Below are 19,715 nucleotides of genomic sequence, written 5' to 3'. Positions count from 1 at the left end.
TGCCAAGGGGTTCTTCAGAAGCATGCTGATGTGATTGATTAGGAGAGACAGATCTGTATAACTCATGCCTAAAAAGGGGTGCATTAGGCATAGATGCCAAAGGTCAACTTGAAGAATTCAGGAACTTAGACAAGACAGCATTTAAAAAATATATGTGCATTATTCTAAGATGAAAATATAAATCTCATTATAAAATCAAAGTCTTGCACATAAGTTAATATAAAGTCTTGGAAAGAGATTTTATATTAAGCAGCAACGGTAGATGGTAAACATACTTAATTACTTAAGAAAGTTTAACCTTTATCTGAAGCTCTGTGAGGATCCAGCAGTCTGAAAAACCAAGTGAAGATCTTTCAATACAAATTCCGTGGACAGAAACTAAAATATAGAACTTTGCATTAAAAACATATACACTTAGAGATATCCATTTCCATATCCGTGTTACTATAATCTGTGTTTGTCTGCCTTGGTTTGTTTACGTCTTTGTCTGCAAACCCCTCCTCGATTATCAGGAGCAACCAAATGTGGCACACGGGTATGTGTTAAGCTTTGTACACACTGGAAGTTATTTGCTGTAACATGGTAACAACGGAAGAAATAAATATCCATTGGCGATGGGAAGTTGGGAAGATAAACTTCTCAACTTCCACTGAGGAAACTACCAATGGGAGTGAAGAATACCAATGATTGACTTATGACCTGGTAGTAAGGACTTTAGAAGGTTACCAGGACAACCAGAGTCTGGAATGTATAAAAGCCACCAGCTGTGAGCATCAAAGCAACGCGCAATGAGCGACTCACTTCCAGTGTGTACGTAGCTTTAGGCCACCCAAGGTTTCAGTCATTTTAGCAAATGGCTAAAATAATCTTATCACTCTGTAAGCTCTTATTAAGGCATCCTGTGGTTTCACGTTCACAACAATACCATCAAATTTAAATTCACAAATGTTGAATTATTCACGACATGTTATAATGTGATCAGTTTTCCAAGGGCAAGAACAGACCAGTCAATACTATAGTGTAGACACGTAATAGTAAATAGTATAAAGCACTACAATGCAAAACACAATGAATACAATTACATGAAAACAATACATAAATAAGTCAGTAATTGTGATTACTACTGTATCATCTTATGAAAGTATAAGTACAAAAATAAGTAATGAAAGTAATGATAGTGTTTAGAGAGAAGAAGGTAATGATAGCATTCAAATGATTTAGTAAATTACTTCTGTTTGACAACTAAATCCAACCCAACAATAGAATCAACTCATAAATAAATAATTTCTTTTCTGAACTTCACTCGGTGAGGTTTTGGTTTGAAGAACTCTCTAAAGATCTCCAGTGTATTTACACTTGTTTATTATAAATGTATGAAACATGTTTTCTCCAGGCATTGTGCCAGTATTCCCACTAACAAGAGGAATCCCTGTGTAGGTAACAAAGTATAAGTCATATGCTAGTATGTGTGTGCCTCGTTTAGAATAAGTTCATAGAGAGGTGCTTCACACAGTTTTTTGATCTCATGATCATTTGTAGTGTGACCTTTGGTAACCTGTGGTTCAAAGATTTATGAAGAAAGTCTTCAGAAACCTGAAGCCTTTCTTCAGAAATTTGCCAGGTAACCTGGCAAATAAGAACAAGTGAAAGATATTTGCAGACTTGATTTTTGAGATTATTACATACTATGTATTTTACACTAGAAAGTCCATGAATGTAAGCACGAAATGAGCAAAGTTAGAAATGTGTTTTCTTTTATCTAACAGTTGAGTTAATTTGACTGGAAAAACGTCTTTCTGTCATGACTGTTCGCTCAAAGCATGGGAGTCAAGTTCCCAGTTGAAAAGCAAATAGAGTACTCAGCGCATTTGCGTTGATATTGTGCTTATGGTGATGGGGCGTGGAAGGCCGGAGTTATCCCTGGGGGGAAATGCCTACCTGTGAAATATGAGGCAATTATCCAAACACACATTACTGACATCCAGTTCAGGAGTTTAACTGTCTCTGCATGTTCCCTAGCTGCATGCTGCTTAGAATACATGTATACTCCTAAAGAAAACTTTTACGTGCCAAATGCTTCCCATAAACATGCTCAAAAAGTGTCCTTAAAGTTTAAAAATGCTTCTGATCAAATTCTCATGACATGCTTTAGTGATTTAGTTGTGACTCAGAGTTATTTCAGGTATTTCACTCAGTTCAATGAGCTGTGGCAGCACACATATGTTTACTCTGGCTAACTCCCAGCGTATGCAAAGCGGCACAATCATGATCAAGGTTATAAAGTTATGGATATGAGTGGCACGTCAGTACAGTTTACTTCATGATGTTTCCTGCCTGCGGTGACTAACCTCTGCTTTTTGGCTTGCATTTAATTGCAAGAAATCACAGTCAGTAAAATCTCATTTTAGTGTTTTTTTTAGTAATATATTTTTGGCAGGAGAGTAAATTCTGATATGAAACACAAAAGATCAAATTTTGTCTTTTGGTGGGAAAAGTGTGTTAAACATGATAGTGCCAACAAGCCTTGTTTACCATCTTAATCCAATGTATCAACATGCTAACATTTACTTATTTGAACTGAACAAAGTACAGCTGTGGCTGATGGGAAGGTGTATTTGCTTTGCCAGTATTTAGTCATCCAATAGCCAAGCCAGTAGACAAATTAAAATTTTAAACTGGTGACTGGTTTAGAGGCTAAAGTTAAAGTTGCTGAGACATCTTCTTTAGAACCACAAATATGAACCTCATGTTCGTGCCTGAAGTGGTCACCAAACCAGAAAATTTCTCAGAAATCAGTCTTGATATGTTTTCATTTGGACCGAAGTTTTTCACCGACAATAGGAAGACTAACACACCAACACTGCTGTTCATTAATCTGCTAACACTGCTAAAAAGCCAAAAGTTGTAAAGCCGGCGTATTGCTATTACCTCGGGATCCCATGTCTCTAAACTGTACTAAGGCAGACCAGCACTGAATTAAAAAAAGAAAAAGGAACTGTCAGCTGCGTGGTTGATAGTTCATATTTCCAACATGTTTTTCTTTGTGAGCCCAGATTTTTCAGACTATTATGTTTGCCTATCTGCAGCATGGGTTACATCATGTGGAGAACTGATGCAATTCCCTCACTTAACATGTAAAAGGACATATCTACAGGCAATGGTGTATTTTGTCCTTACATAGCATGAATACAGGAAGACTTTGAGTCTCTGTTAAAAAAGAAAAGGCAATAGTAATAATAGACATTGTTGAGAGGCATTTTTTCCTATTCGCATTACTCTCATTTGGCTCCTGACCCAGATTTAAAAAAAAGAAAGAAAAAAAACTCCAACAAAAACGCCTAATGGGGATTGTGTAGACCTGCAGCACACTTTGTGGCATGTGCACCGCTGGGTGTGGTGAGAACAGAAGCCATGACGGAGGTTACTAAGAGGAAAGAAGAGAGCTTGGAAAGCAAGGATGAGTCAGTGTCATCAGCCAGACTGTATCTCAATATAAAGGGCAGGGGTGACAACCTGTCTTCCCCACACCCAAGCCCACTCTCCATCCCTCTCATCCACCCCTCCCGCCTTGCCCAGAAATCTAATACCAACTAAGGAGACCAGAGGGTGGTATTTTACCAAACCAATTTATAATAAACCAACACCAACTCAGTGTGAGTCACAAAGGAATTTCCCTGACACATATTTTAACCAAAGACAGTCTTTCTTACTTTCAACATCCTGTTTGAGATCTATGGCATCAAGTAAACTAGGTCATATGCACCAAGGCCTTCAGTTCAGACACACCTCAAACATTAGCAATCGTCTAAATATGCACGAGTCTGTTTTTACTTGTGTTTGTTTAATTATAGGATGTTTACTCAGGCAATTATTTCATTTTATTTTTACTTTGTCTAGACTAACTACTTAATGGTAGTTCTTTGGTCTTATTATACTAAATGTTTTAATCTACAGTGAGGGAAATAGTTATTTAATCCCCTGCTGAGTTAAGTTTTTTTTTTTAAAACATACTACATTAAAAGTTATAAATTGAAGTACTTGATCCGCAAGCAAATCATGACTTAGTACTTGGTGGAGAAACTCTAGCTGGCAAGCACAGCGGTAAGAAGTTTCTTGTAGTTGGATACCAGGTTTGCACACATCTCAGGCGCCATTTTGGTGATTTTTTTATAGGATTGAGGTCTGTAGCTTAATGTGCTTCTAGCCACTCCTTTGTTGCCTTGATTACATGTTTTGGGTCATTGTGATGCTGAAAGACCCACCCACCACCCAGAAAGGAAGTTCTTTTCCAAAAATTTATTGTCCATTGGCTCAATGTGGTGAAGTTGTCCTGTACAATCTTACAATCTCCAGATTGAGGGTGATTGATGGTTGTTTTATATTTGTTCCATTTCCAAATAATCGCACCAATGGCTGTCACCATCTGGCCAAGCTGCTTTCTGATGATCTTGTATCCCATTCAAACCTTGTGCAGGTCTACGGTTTTGTCCCTGACGTCCTTTGACCACTCTTTGGCCTTGCCCATGATTGTGGAAGGGAAGAAACTGAATCTGATCCAGAGTCTTTGTTGGTTGGTAGGAGATCAAATATTTTTTCACACAATAAAATGCACATCAATTTCTAACTTTTATGTAACTGTGTGCTTCTTTGTTGATATTCTGTCTCTCTCCATTAAAATGCAAATACCTTACAAATTAGAGACTGTTCATTCTTTCTAATTGAGCAAACTTACAAATGATCAAATAATTGTTGCCCAACATTGTACAACAGATTACATCAGATAACTGACAAACCACCCTCTGTGTGTGTGTGTGTGTGTGTGTGTGTGTGTGTGTCTCCTTTGTTGAACAGATGCATCAGACAGATGAACTGACTGCTGTGAAGAGAGTAAAATACCTGCAGAAGGAGTGTCGGATCTTTTTTTTGTTGTTATTTTTATTCTTGTATTTAAAAGATCTGTGTAGCTCTCAGGGATGTAAAAGGGAGTCTGAGCTGTAACAGGAGTGTGTGTGTGTGTGTGTGTGTGTGTGTACACATGTGTGAGTTTGAGCACACTGTGTGTATGTGTGTGAGATTAGAGAAGGGCAAAGAGTTGAGGTGGTGTTTGATGCTAGTCTCAGTGGCAGGCTTAAAAAAAACCAAAAACCTGTCACTCAGCTTCTCTCCACGCAATGCATACACACACAAACACACATGTGACCACCCGCATACACTACACTCACACAATCTGGCTCTCCAGCACAGACATAGACTTCTAGCAGCAACACCTCTGACCATGTAAAACCTCTCTCCCTGTGCAGGCACACACATGCAACTTTATAGGCACACACACAGAACAGTTCTAAGCATACAAATAAACCAAGTCAATTCAGCGTATAATCGGTGTATCGTAAAGGATCAATTCCTGCAGAACACGCACATGTACTGGAGTACACATTCACAGACATACAGACTTACTGTATGGATGCTGTACTCTTGTGTGTAATCGTAAAGTAAATAGGGTGCTAAGTAAACACCTAACTCAGCAACTTATTCTCTTTGTCACGTACACACATTTATCCAGCACCCTAGCTGGGAGATCTCGCTCTTTCCTTTACAGTAGGCCATTTCTTTCAACAGATTTATCACCGGTGTTGCACAACCTATTCGATTATCTGTGTCTGTGTGCCCTTCATGAGAGAGTGACCAACTGAGCTTCTGTGATAGTGTCTCTGCGGGTGTTTGTGTGTATCAGAGGGCCGTAGGCTCAAGCTATTAAGATCAGTATAGTGGTGAGATATGTGATCTGAGGGATGCTACTTCAGAGAAGTGAACAAAGCAGATGCTGTTCCAGAGAAGAAACTGCACAAGGCCAACATACAAACCCTGGGGGACCCCTCTACAGTGCTTTGGAGCAACTATTGTATTTGGCTGAATGTATGAACGCCAACAGTTTAATCTAACACAGTATAAAGGACTGCCAAGAAAATCTGATGTGTTATTATTGTCACGTTTAACCATCTGTCTTGGGGTTTTGGTCCAAATTTCTTATTCACAAAGTTGAATAATATCAGGCCCTCCCAACAGGGACGTTTGTGACAACGCATTGATATTCCTGACAGGAACTGTCGGGGGTCTTTGGATGTGTTGTGTGAGATCTCTTCCTCACAGAGGTGAGTGACAAATAAAGAAAGAAATATTAACTATAAAGAAGAACAGATTTAAAGATAAAGAAGGACAAAGACAGCCAAAACAGAAATAATCTACAAATTACTTTCGTGAAAGGAAAATGTGTGCTGAATTTTCAAATGGAGAATAACAGTGGAGAAATTTAAGAAGGAAGGAGGAAAATAATAGAGGTCAGTGACAAATACTTCTGCAAAAAGTAAATAAAAATTAAACAAATCACACACAGCCAAGTGTTCAAGATATATACCTTCACACTAGTTTCAGCACACTGTTGTTGAGCTCCATTGGCACGGAAAGATAAATCTGGAAGGCCGACTGGACAGAAATCCCAAAGCTGCCATTTTAAGGATGCAGAACTGCAGATTAGCCATGGCATGTAAAACTTCAGTGAAGAAGCAAAGTGGTCGGACAAGAAACAACAAGAATAAAAAGTCATCCAGAAAACTATTTGTGAGTCATTCGCTGGAAAAAAAAAGTCTTCAAATTATTTGTTTAACCTCCTAAGACCCGAACTCTTCCACGGCATGCATTTTTAATTTCTATTTGATATCTGGGCTGATTGTTTTTACATTCATTAGGCCCCAAAGAATTACCAGATTTTTTTTTTTTTACCTTATTTTTGTTTTTATGAAAAATCAGAGCCACATATGAGGATATTCGTTTAAAATTTTGATAGAACAGTAGCAGTATAATGTCCTCGTAAGTGGATATCAGGCCCTTGTAGAACAAAATTGAGTATTTTGGTCTAAATAACCCAAAATGTGATGTCCACATATGTGGACGCCGGGTCCTAGGAGGTTAAATACTTACCAGCCTGACAGACACTTTTTTTCTTTAACTATTATGATTTTAAATATGAATATTCTTCCTTCATAATAGTCTAAGAACATACATTTATTATCTGTAGTTGTTTGTAAAAATATTACAATATAATATATGTAATATATTTAAAACAAACACATTATTTGTTGTAAAATAGGCAGCTGAGATAAGCTAAGATTTCACATTGATGAGAACTGATGAGAAAGGGTCTGCTTTACATATGTATAAATACAATTTTTTAAATATATTAAAAAGTTGAGACTGATAATCAGCATTCTAGCTGTTACTATGCATTTTATTTGTACTATAAATAATATAATAATTTTGTACAAACAGACAAAAAGGAATAATAATAAATAAGTTATATTGCTAATGTGAGAATTTGATGTTGTTAGTTATGAACCTGTGATGTGAACATCGTGTCAGATCAGGTTTATAAAAAACACTTTAATAATATATAAATGTATTATCCAGGAGAAAAGAAGACCCATAAAAACCTCCCTGTAATGATTTAAATGTTATTTTGCTGTAATTTTAAAATGTAATTTTACAGTAGACCTTAATATATTACAAAATGAACACAAATTTCTATTTCTATTTCAAAATCATTCCCCGAATACCAGACCGTTAATTTAACCAGTCTAAATAATCCTGCTCACAATTTTTTAGTCAGCAATGAATTTTCTTTAAGAGAATAAAATGTGTGAGGGAAATTCTGCACTCTGTTATTTGGTTTCTGCAACATTTTAATAGCTTCAAAAGAATCCTGGCTTTTAAACACACACACACACACACACACACACACACACACACACACACACACACACACACACACACACACACACACACACACACACACACACACGTCATATGAGGGTGACTGTTTGAAACAGCCTTCTTCCACGTGTCCTGCAAACCACTCAAATGATAAAACTGGAAATCAAAATGATTTAAAATAAGGATAAAGTCAAGAAAGCGTACAGAAAAATAAGGTAACAGCTCTTTTTAAAAATACCACCTATTTGGTAACACTTACTATCCTATAGTCAATCATAATTGATCTGAAATCACTCTCCTCAGTGTGTTTTTTCAAGCCAAAGGTCCTTTTACAAAAGGAAAAGAAAACAGATATTTTAAAAACATCAGTGTCAGAAAGGATTTCAGTTTCGGTCTGTTACAGTAAAAACTGACAGAATACATTAGCCTGACTTAAATTATATCAGTATTTTTTTGTCTCCTTGAGAACTCACAGGATTAAAAATGCTATGATTTTTCTAACTGTGCTTGGCAGCAACTGGATGCCTGCAGCCGCTTCCAGCACAACAGCACAGCACACAAACATGTATGAATAAGTTATGAAACATGAATCCATTTGGTCTGCGTTCTTTCTCCTTTTATTGCACTTATCGAACTAGATACATCTGACAAAGCTTAAGGCCGCAATGCAGCCAAATTCTTGTAAAGGAATCCTCTGTCGATTTCACTCCGTTTTCATCGAACCTTGGTTTGCACTCTGGCAACGGGAGCAAAGCCAAGCACATTTCTCTGAGTCATCACAGAGGGGAGAGAGGGAGGGGAAACAGGAGGAGGAGAAGAAGAAGAAGGAGACGAAGAAGAAGAAGGGGGAGGAGGAGAAGCAGGAGGTGGCAAGTCTGGAGTTTCCCTCTTGCTCTTGCAGTCGAAGGCCTACACCGAGCAGCAACAAGCTGAGAAAACCGTGCTCTATTGTTTCAGGCCTGCTGGCAAAGTGAGCCTTCCTGAAACTCAGCAAACAACTATCACACAAATGGGAGACGAGCCAAAACTCTGCTCACTGAAAGACCTGCCAAAGTGGTAGAAAGCTGTTGTGTGGGAAGTTTAGAAGGACTTTTGTAGAAATTGTTGTTTTCTTTGCTTGGCAGTAAGACAAAAATACTTTCAATGTAACCTTAAAAGCGATGAGAAAACGTTGAATAAAACCTTCATCCTTGGGGAAAAAAAGAGAGGTTATAATCAAGTTGCTTCAGTCTTGCAGTGAGAGGAGAGGTGATTGATAATTAATGGTTGTCACACACCCAATCCCTAAAATATATAGTTTTGTGTTGCGGTTATGACAGTTGTCTTTTTAAAATGCTGGACAATGTTGGTAAAGTATGTCATTTAAGTGCTGTAAATGTGTCTACTGCGTGCTACTTACAGCTATTGTGGGTCAGGAGTGCAGCTATTTGTAAGAAAGGAAGAGGAAATCGACAGAACTGCCACATGATTGATGGTTTCTATGAAGCAAATAGCCACGCCTCTCCTTCTAGGAATCCTTACAAGCTTCATTTAAAAAAAAAAAGAAAAAGAAAAAAAGAAACTGTTTACAACATGAGGAGCAAATGGAAATGTTGAAAAATAACTAAACCATCAGAGAGTTTTGCATCTCCAGACCAGCTGCAAGTGGAAGCTTGTCAGAGTGGCAAGCTTATTGTTATTTTTCTGGCGACAAGCAATAAGTTGAAGAAATGATAAATGAATGAAAACAGCGAGAGAAGGTCAACTGCGAGAAATGCAGCGGCGCTTCAAAAGTTTAACCCTTTATTTCTCGTCTTGGGCTCTGTTAAAATAACCGGCAGGTTCGCATGTCCCCTTGGACCTTTCAGGCAGCTCTACTGTTTGTTTTCCACTCCAACGTGGGGACAGATTTGGACAAGGGCGACTGCAGAGTCTATTTTCTCCACCTGGAAGCTTGGAACGGTGGGGAGGGAAACTCAAGACTGGTTTTACCCGCTTCCTGGAAACGGTAAAGCAAGCGGGAGGCCCCGCTGTCAGGGAAAGGGGTAGCGAAAGAGAGGGAGAGAGAAACTCTGTGACAGTGTGCACAGAGAGAGCGACTAAAGCCTCTGTCCAGCAGATAAGAAATATGTGTGAATGCATGAGTGGGCGTGTTTATTTGCCTGCCTGCCTTGTATGTGTTTGTGTGTATGTGAAATAGAAAATTACAGAATGGTAAAGAGCACACACTCCAGCCAGGGGATTTGCTGATGCCCACGAAGATCTGTTTACAGTAAGTGACCCTGATGACCCCCCCAGAGGATACAGGGCTCAGTTCCAGCACACATACATATACGCACACATCATCCCAGCCTCGCATCTCACCAGACTCTGATACAAAGTGTCGAAGGCCACCTGTTAGAAACATCCGGAAGTCTCAATTCCAGACAAAGCATGCACACCTATCGTGGCACTAAAAACACAGCCTGGAGTGAGGTGTTGTGTGGATGTGTGATAGAGGGGAAAAGAGCGAGAAATGTTCCTTGTATCCAGCAGGCGACTAAAGCCCTGCACAGACCAATTTGCAGCTGAATGAAAATGGGAAGCCGTGCATGAGGAGAGAAAACACGCAAAACACATTTAAACGGTATTGGAGGCCATTGAGGAGCACGGGGAATTTTAAAAAGCTTATTCTAGAGACTGAAGGAACAAACACTGGAGAAAACGGTGGAAAAGGGGAATGGACGGAAGAGACACATACCTGAGCAAAGGCACAAAGACAGACAACTAAGGATTCAAATGTTAAATGAAGAAAGAGTCCGGGAGGTTGGGGTGTGTGTAAAGAACTCAATGCAAAAACAAAAAAACATTGTGAACAACTGCTGCTCTGTTTAAGGAAAAACTTGGGGAGATATGCCAATTTGCTTTACTGCCATGGAACAAACGGTAGCTTTGATGCTACTGACGTCTTTAAACCCAATAAGAAGCTTCAACCATGAGATGATGAGCACTTAGATCTAGTCTCGTTTTCACAGTGAGGTTTCAGGGAAACTGGTGAAATTTAACTGCACCACAGCCAAGAATATGTTACTTTCGGACAAGTTGTTTCAGGTCTTTAAAGGGGACCTACTATGCTTCAGCACCATATTCATATTCTTGGACTCTTCTAGAGTAGTTTTGCATGATTTACTGGGCCTCAGTGCAGCTCCAAAGTGTACACACTGTCTAAAACAAGACATTTTAGCTCCACTCCCCCTTCCCCTCTAAGTCAGCATTCTTATCATTGGCTGCCCCTCGGAAACACAAGGTTGAACAGCAGGTGAATGGAGCTCTGTACACAGTAAGAGGTGTGTTCCTGATATATTTAGTTTATCCCATCCCACTCAAAAAAACTGTCCAAAAAGGAGTGTTTAGAGCAGTCTGAAGCCTAAGCTTTTGGCTCATGGCAATTACCTGTACATACTCCAACCTCAATATTTAAAACTTTGGCCATATTTAATAAGAGCACCACCATTATATCAATATATACAGAGGTGTAGCTGAGCTAATTGGCTGCAACCTATTTCTTTATATTTACCCTACAGGTGTAGCTGTAGGGGCCAATTAGCATATCTCCTAAACTATTACTTTAAATCTCCATTTTCCACCTCCACTTCCTCTCTGCTCTAGACTTCTCAGCCCCGCTGTGCTTTTCAGGTTTGCATATGACGGCCAGGTTTTAAGCCTGTCTGTTACATTTCAGTGGCAGATCCACTTGACACACACGGACGTGCGTGCATGCCCGCTGACTCACTAACCTGCTCGTCTGTCAAAGCGATTGTCAAATGATCAATGCTGTGTGCCAACCACGGCTGCGCTAATGCACAATAATATGGCTTTTATAAAAGCTGCAGTTGGCTGCATTGAATGTAGTGGCACACACAAAGAGAAAGTAACAGATTAACTTAACATAAGCTCTAAATTATAGGGTGTCGCTTCGATGCTATGCAATGAACACGGTCAAGGTCCAGTGTGTTTATATGTGGTGTGGCAGACACACCAAAGTACAACAAGCATGAACGCTGTATGCGTGAATGCCTTGAAAAGTGTGTATGGGAGTATACTCCGTTGTAGTGTGTAAATATGTAAGTGTATGGGAATAAAGAGTGTGTCTGTGTGACAACAGGGACAGAGATGGTGAGAGAAAGAGAAAGTGTGAGAGAGGGGAGGGTGAAAGTGGGACAGACAGCAGCAATACAAAATCTTAGCTCCCTCCTCTCCTCTCCTGCTTCATCCTCCCCTCATTCTCCTGTCTTCTGCCACTAAGGGGAAGCGAAGGAGGTCACCTACGCCTACAAGCACTCAATCAACCTGGCGGCGACCTTGCTTGTCCTGGATACAGTGCCCGCTCCCTCTGTTTGTCTGCCTGCTACACTGCCATCCTGCTGCCATCTCTCTGCAGCTGGTGCCAGGTTACAATGCCACAGGCACAGAGGTGTCGTTCCACAAGATGCCCACTTTTCTGCTCACGCTGTGCCAAAAATTCAGAGGCAGACAGCTCTGTTTTCCATCAGTGTTAAGAGAGATCTTTGACAGGGGTTTATGTCAAACCATATCCACGTTAATTACTATGTGGGGGATCCTATTCCTCTTTGTATACTTTGCTGACAGACGGCTACAAAGTGATTTATACAGCACATAATGAAAGAATGGTTTTGATTAACCAAAGTGAGCCTTTAGAGAGTTGTGCATGTATGTTAACCCTTTAAGATCTGGTACTTTTAGAGCCGGATCTAATGCGAGCACTTTTTAATGTGCCTCAGAACTTGAAAAGGATGACATCATGCATCTGGAGCTAAAGGAAGAAACATGGAAACTTTGGAGCTTGTCCTAAGGAGATATATAAACGTCATACATAAGCCTCACTTGACAACGTTAATGGACACCAAGCCGAAACTACAAGTAATTTCTTGAGAGCGCACAATAATATATGTTGCTAAAATGACATATGAATCAATATTAGGACTTTAACTTCAAAATTACTTTCCTGATTGCTTCATACAGAGACATAAGTGACAGACTTGATAAACCATAAAACCGTGATCACATCTTTACACTCCTGTGTATGATCCTGAAAGAAGCGACCAAGTCAGACTTAAAACTTGCATGCATGGCGTGCCAACAGCCACTGTTTTAATTCACAGTAGTAGCAAAAGTAGCAAGCGCTATACATCCGTCCACCCATTTTTCTACTGCTTATCCAGAGCTGGGTCACAAGGGCAGCAGCCTAAGCACCCCTTTTCCACCGTTTTTTCCTCCCTTCCCCAGTCACCTCCTCCACCTCCCCAGGCAGGCCGAGAGAGACGTGCTCAGAACACTTCGCCCAGGAGGCATCCTAATCAGATGCCCAGACCACCTCAACAACCGGCTGCTTTCAATATGTGCAATATACTTTTTTCAAAAATTAAATTAATCATTTAAAGACTAAAACTAAGAACAACTATTACTTTACAACAGACAAACAATTTCAGACCTAATGCATTGTCTTTTAGCTCTGTCACAGGGAAAGTCTTACATGTTCTAAGGCAGGAAACATTGCCTTGAAAAGTGTGTGAAGGATGCCTGTTGACTTGTGCAGAGTTATCATTTGCAGAACCCCCAATACTTCAGTCCTCAGTGTAGCAGTCAGTGAAAAGCCCATGTTCTTTTGGCACATCTTGGAAGTTGTCTCGAGCTGTTCCTGGTATAGTTCATCTTGGAGTCATGTGCCATTAGGTTTGTATTTCCCATTCTTGCAAGCTTCCTTTGCTCTCTTTTGTTTATGACAGTGTAAATAACATGCTATGTGAAATCAAATGTAACCCAAAATCCACAAAGTAACATACCGGTATACTATTTAAGACAATTGATTCGCTTCAGTTGGGCCACTAAAGACAAAAAACATGATTAATTTCCATTTGCAGTCATTTATATTTGAGGAGTCTCTCACACCCTTCCATACTTTCATGTGGATACATGGATTGGCAGAGGCAGAGAGCACAGCAGCAAGACCCCAGCAAAGAATTCAGATAGCAAATCATCTGATAGCAAAGAGAGGAGGAGCTGGGGTGGAGGTGGGCCTCAAAGCAGCTTGCAGATAGAGAACAATTGCCAGCAGGCTGAAGCATGTTAAATAGTGTGCACTGCATGATATTTGCCAAATGCCAATAAAAGGGCATCAGCTGATCCATCACCTGGCACTGAGATAGTTGATTTTAAGGGACTGTGACTGAATTTACAGCCTGTCTGCACTAATGTTATACTCAATTTTAGTTTTGTTCTTTCTAAAGAAATAAACTTTAATACTTCTTAAAACTTCAAAGGAATCCTGTAGCTCCTGTACAAATGAAGGATGTGGCCTCTCATATCCAAATAAAAGCATTTTTGTAGCCATCATGACACTGCCACACAGTATTTGACTTTAGCCCAAGAGTAAAGAAATATATTACACTGTAGGTCATGGGGAGGGATCACTCAATGTGAGAACCTCCACAGTATACCAAGCTTGTATTGAAAGACTACCTGAAATCTAATCAAGTCGCAAACAGCTGAAATTCACCACCAGCCACTGCAACACACAAGGCCACAGATAACTCTATCAGCTGTGACAGTGAGGTCACATTCCTTTGTTATGTGCTGTCTGATGGGCCTTCCCCTTCGGAAAGTTGGTTATGACTGTAGATACAGTTGCAAAGATGGCTCCAATGACCACAGCTACAAAAGGCATGGAAAGAGAACACATGGCCTGAGACAGACGAGGGAGTAAGATTGGTGGAACAAAAAAAAAAAAGGGGTTATTTTTCTGAATGGATGGCAGAAAAGTTGAAGAACCTTGGCCCTGATCATGTATTAGCCTGTTCCTGTGTGCATTAGAAGAAGGGAGAGGCAGAGACAGGAAAGTGGATGTAATTCATCTTTAAAAGGGCAGATTCCTGTGTGATGTATGATGCACAGAGTCTGTGTATTGTAGAAATGGGTGTGGGAGGTGCAAGCTAGCTAGTTGCAACTCCTCTTACTGCTTCACAGAGCAATGTAGAAAATGAAGACTTTGGGTTCTTCCCTGATGATCAAAGACACGTAGACGGTGATACAAAATCCCCCTGCTGCTCCCCTCCTTTCCAGTTCACTCGTCGATGCACGCACACACATAAAATTACAAGCTCAGCAAAATAGCATGTAGGCTAAGACTTTGAGTGATCACTCCACTGAAAGGCAGAGGGAGTTCAGTTTAAATATCTGTGAGAAATTTCAATGAAAAAAACCACCTGTTTTTTTACCTACATCTACTATACACTCAGATAAAAGACTCATGAAACATCATGAAATTACTAGCTTAGGGCCCAGTCCCACAGGTCTAGACATCAGCTGGTGACCACCAAGCAACAGCCAGCAACTCACGAGAAATGAGTAATCCCTGACTAGTAGAGGAAAATTGCTGGCAGTCATTGTGCAACTGATCCAAAAGACCGGTCAGTGACCCGCAGCTAACCTCTTTTCCTTAATCATAAGCAAAGCCTGACCGATATAGAATTTTAAAGGCCAACACCGATATTTGGTGAAGTAAAAAGCTTCTGTATCAGTGGATCTGTATTTTTAAAATCACAAAAGATAAAAACATATGCCACACATTTTTTGTGTGCTCTGAAAGTCTAAAAATAATAATTTTTCTGTTGTCGTGGATTACTCGTTTATGTTCTGGCAAAATCTGTTTTGGATCACGTTTTCATGTTTGTGGCATTCCAAATACGCTGCCAACACGAAAGTTGTAGAGTGCTTTCTAGTGGACAAAGTATTTAACATTAACACTCATAAGATGGTTGAAGGGTGTTTCTTCACAAATGAAATTTTATTTTTAAGAGTTTCAGTCAGGTTTCAGAGCTCATCACAGCACAGCTTTAGTGAAGGTTACAAATGATCTTGTTACGTTTCGGTGTGTCAGTGTTTTGTTTTTGCGTGACTGTTATGTATTTCCTGCTTTACTTTGAAAGTCTGTGTTATCTTAGTGTGTTCAGTTTACATTTTCCCTGTCTCGTCAGTTCTAATTTGCCCCAGCTGTGTTTCCCTCCTGTGGTCCATTTCCTGATTGCTCCCTCTATGTATTTAAACCCTGTGTTTCAGTATGTCATGGTCGCGATCTCCCCCGTGTTGTAAATAGTTTGGTGGTTTTTGTTGTAAATAAATAGTCTGTTGTAAATAGTTGTGAATGGGTTGTTAATACTTTCGTCATGGGATATTTTCGTTTTGGGATTTTGGTGGAGAGCCTTCGTGGTTTTATTTTCCTTATCTTTGTTTTTCTACGTTGCACCCCGGTTGCCTAGGCCGGGGTGTAACATATGGGGGCTCGTCCGGGATCGCTGGAGGGTCCGAAGGAGGGACAGCTTCGGCCTTCTGTCTTCGCTGGAGGGTCCGAGGACCGCTTCAGTCTCCGTCTGTCTTCGCTGGAGGATCCGAGGGACCGCTCCGGCCTTCATCCGCCTTCGCTGGAGGATCCGAGGGACCGCTCCAGCCTTCTGCAGCTGGTGGGCTGCGTGTCCGTGTGTGCAGCTGGTGGGCTGCGTGTCCGTGTGTGCAGCTAGTGAGCTGCTCATCCGCCTTCGCTGGAGCGTCCGAGGGACCGCTCCAGCCTTCATCCGCCTCTGTTGGAGGGTCCGGGGGACCGCACCAGCCTTCGTCGTCTGCTGGAGGGTCCGTGGGACCGCTCCAGTCTCCATCAGCTTCGTCTGCCTTCATCCGCCTTCGCTGGGGGGAGGGTCCGTGGGACCGCCCCAGCCTTTGTCGTCGCTGGAGGGTCCGTGGGACCGCTCCAGCCTTCATCCGCCTTCGCTGGAGGGTCCGAGGGACCGCTCCAGCCTTCGTCGTCTGCTGGAGGGTCAGTGGGACCGCTCCAGCCTCCATCAGCTTCGTCTGCCTTCGTTTCAGCCTTCGTTTGTCTGAATCAAACTTTTCACTTGGCGTTACATGTTTGATTTTTGGGTAGGGGGAAATGTTACGTTTCGGTGTGTCAGTGTTTTGTTTTTGCGTGACTGTTATGTATTTCCTGCTTTACTTTGAAAGTCTGTGTTATCTTAGTGTGTTCAGTTTACATTTTCCCTGTCTCGTCAGTTCTAATTTGCCCCAGCTGTGTTTCCCTCCTGTGGTCCATTTCCTGATTGCTCCCTCTATGTATTTAAACCCTGTGTTTCAGTATGTCATGGTCGCGATCTCCCCCGTGTTGTAAATAGTTTGGTGGTTTTTGTTGTAAATAAATAGTCTGTTGTAAATAGTTGTGAATGGGTTGTTAATACTTTCGTCATGGGATATTTTCGTTTTGGGATTTTGGTGGAGAGCCTTCGTGGTTTTATTTTCCTTATCTTTGTTTTTCTACGTTGCACCCCGGTTGCCTAGGCCGGGGTGTAACAATCTTCTTATGGCCTCTGACAGTGGACTCATCTCTGTGCTTGTCCTGAAACACCTCAGTGCAGCGTTTGATACTGTTGACCATAATATTCTATTAGAACGATTAGAGCATGCTGTGTGCATTACAGGTACTGTGCTGCAGTGGTTTGTATCATATCCATCTAATAGAGTCCAATTTGTCCAGTTTGTAAATGGAGTCTTCTTCACATGCTGAAGTTAATTATGGAGTTCCACAGGGTTCAGTGCTAGGACCAATTCTGTTTACATTATACATGCTTCCCTTAGGCAGTATCATTAGAAGACATAGTATACATTTTCACTGCTATGCAGATGACACCCATCTCTATCTATCCATGAAGCCAGATAACACACACCAAATAGTTAAACTGCAGGAATGTCTTAAAACCACAGTGTTACCTTTGCCTCCGGTAACACTGTGAGGAACCTTGGAGTCATTTTTGACCTGGATATGTCCTTCAATGCACATATTAAACAAATATGTAGAACTGCTTTCTTCCACTGCGCAATCTCTCTAAAATTAGAAGCATCCTGTCCCAGAGTGATGCTGAAATACTAGTACATATACATGTATTCATGTATTATTTATTACTTCTAGGCTGGACTACTGTAATTCATTATTATCAGGATGTCCTAAAAACTCCCTGAAAAGCCTTCAGTTAATCCAAAATGCTACAGCAAGAGTACTGACAGGGACTAGAAAGAGAGAGCGTATTTCTCCTATATTGGCTTCTCTTCATCAGCTCCCTGTTAAATCCAGAATTGGGTTGCATCCAAAATCCTGCTCCTCCTACTCGTTTTATCCTATCTTCCTTCACCCCAACCGGTCGCAGCAGATGGCCGCCCCTCCCTGAGCCTGGTTCTGCCGGAGGTTTCTTCCTGTTAAAAGGGAGTTTTTCTTTCCCAGTTTTGCCAAAGTGCTTGCACATAGGGGGTCATATGATTGTTGGGTTTTTCTCTGTATGTACTATTGTAGGATCTATTGTACTGTACAAAGCACCTTGAGGCGACAGTTGTTGTGATTTGGTGCTGTATAAATAAAATTGAATTGAATTGTCTCATCTCTACTTTATTTTTTAAATAGTAATTTATAGAATAGAATAGAATTCAACTTTATTGTCATTGCACATGTCACAGGTACAAGGCAACGAAATGCAGTTTGCATCCATCCAGAAGTGCTTTAGCCATGATATAGATATATTACAAATATATATTAGCAATAATATAGATATGTGAGTATATTATAGAAATGGGTCTATTATGGTATGTTATAATGTACACGGTATGAAGTATGTTATGAATATGCTATAACTATAAGTATGTACAGGCTGTAGTGAGTACAAGCTATGTACAGGATATAAATATGAAAAACTATACAGAAATATGAGATATACAGCTATACAGAAATGTGAACTATGCAGGTTATAAACAGTTGTAGATTTAAAAATTATCGTATTGTACAGAATGATTATTTACACAGAATTATACAGTAGTGCAGTTAAGGTAAGTGAGATATGTGGATAATTTCTACAGAGGCTATATAAAGTGCTAGTGGTTGAGAGTGGTTGTTCAGTCCATGTTATTATTGTGTGTATGAGGGTACAGTTGTCCATTGTGTGTGTAGGTGGCTGTGGGCAGTTTTCACAACCCTCTGCAACGCCTTCCGGTCCGAGGCAGAGCAGTTCCCATACAGACTGTTATACAGTTGGTCAGAATGCTCTCGATGGTGCAGCGATAGAAGTTCACCAGGATGTCTGAGGACAGGTGGTTCTTCCTCAGAGTCCTCAAGAAGAAGAGGCGCTGGTGAGCCTTCTTGACCAGCTTGGAGCAGTTGGTCGTCCAGATGAGATCCCCGGAGATGTGAACTTCCAGGAACTTGAAGCTGGAAATGTAATGATGGTGTTGGTGTTGGTGTTGATACTTATAAATAAATATTTGGAAAAGAAACATGTGTAGCTGTAGCAGCATCCACTTAACACACTGTTTGCTGCTACAGCTACACATGTTTCTTTTCCAAATATTTATTTATAAGTGACTTATGTATGTATGTATGTATATATATGTATATATTGTACTATTCTTAGTTAGCGTATTGTCTGTCTTGTCTTAATGTTGGTTTAAAATGGAGCACTGTAACAAAAAATAATTTCCCCCAGGGATCAATAAAGTATTCTGATTCTGATTCTGATTCTGATTCGGAACCATCAGCAGGTCTGCATTCGTGGGTGAAGAGGGAGTAGAGGAAAGGGCTCATCACACAGCCTTGTGGTACACCAGTGTTCATTGTGATTGTAGATGAGCAGCGGTTATCCAGCCGGACACGTTGGGGGCGGTTGGTCAGGAAGTCCAGTAACCATTTGCAGATGAGGGAACTGATGCCCAGGTCTGTCAGTTTCCTGATGAGTTGTGAGGGGTGGATTGTATTGAATGCTGAACTGAAGTCTATAAACAGCATTCTGACTTAGGTGTTGTTGTTGTCCAGGTGTGAGAGGACAGAGTGCAGTGCGATGGAGACTGCATCCTCTGTGCTCCTGTTCTGGTGGTATGCGAATTGGTGG

At 40.7% G+C, this 19,715-nt stretch overlaps 1 long non-coding RNA gene across 3 annotated transcripts in view; it reads left to right on the top strand.

The window, feature by feature from the left end:
* The window catches only part of LOC101486661 (uncharacterized), a 38,800-nt gene extending 32,832 nt beyond the window's left edge, over window positions 1-5,968 (top strand). For 2 of the 3 annotated variants that reach the window (XR_013098984.1, XR_013098983.1), the window contains 2 exons: window positions 4,475-4,574; window positions 4,852-5,968. This is a non-coding gene — a long non-coding RNA (uncharacterized LOC101486661). The remainder of the gene's footprint in view (window positions 1-4,474; window positions 4,575-4,851) is intronic. The other variant, XR_013098985.1, reaches the window with a different exon arrangement.
* Window positions 5,969-19,715: the final 13,747 nt, after the last annotated feature.

The sequence above is a fragment of the Maylandia zebra genome, linkage group LG6 (assembly GCF_041146795.1).
Source record: "Maylandia zebra isolate NMK-2024a linkage group LG6, Mzebra_GT3a, whole genome shotgun sequence".
Classification (NCBI taxonomy): Eukaryota; Metazoa; Chordata; class Actinopteri; order Cichliformes; family Cichlidae; genus Maylandia; species Maylandia zebra.
Note: the sequence above shows the minus strand (reverse complement) of the source record. Positions and strands in the feature narration are given on the sequence as shown.